This window comes from Saprolegnia diclina, assembly GCF_000281045.1.
Source record: "Saprolegnia diclina VS20 unplaced genomic scaffold supercont1.11, whole genome shotgun sequence".
NCBI lineage: Eukaryota > Oomycota > Saprolegniomycetes > Saprolegniales > Saprolegniaceae > Saprolegnia > Saprolegnia diclina.
The window spans coordinates 386,200-386,806 of NW_008246078.1; positions in this window are offsets into that span (position 1 = coordinate 386,200).

Consider the following 607-nt stretch of genomic DNA (forward strand, 5'->3'; position numbering starts at 1 on the left):
AACGATGCTGATCGTCTGATTTGCGGCAAGCGAGCTGATCTGATCACGAGCGCAGCATCCGGATCACTTGCTGTTCGTTCGGATCATTCGACTGTATGTTCTGATAAATCTGCCGAATTTGTGATCACACACAGGGTCGTAGCACCGAGCTGTCGGCACTCAACCAGAGTACAACTGCAAGTAGAAGACACCAAAGTAAATTCAACACAGCGACTGTGGCACGCAGTGTAGCGTGTCGCTACCACATTCTGGTAGCGACACGGCATGGGACTTGCGATAGCGTCATGTGCGAGCACCTGATCGGGTCGGAATATTTCAGAACTGCACGGCATGTAATACCTACGGTAGCTAGGTGCACGGTGTCAAGCGAAGAAGCGAGGGGAGCTCAAACAAAGAACGATGACGTTCGTGAGTCCGCCGTGACCCAGTAAAATCGACTTGGTATGTGTGGCACAATATAGTCTTAACAGCTTTACAACAGTAGAGACAATGGGAGACGAGATACACTAGACCTCCAGTTCCGTCCTTGCAGCTTAGCATGCGGGCTTGGCGCGGCGCGGGATCACAACCGAGTCGAAGAGCGTCGTCGTCTCACCGTTGGCGCGGA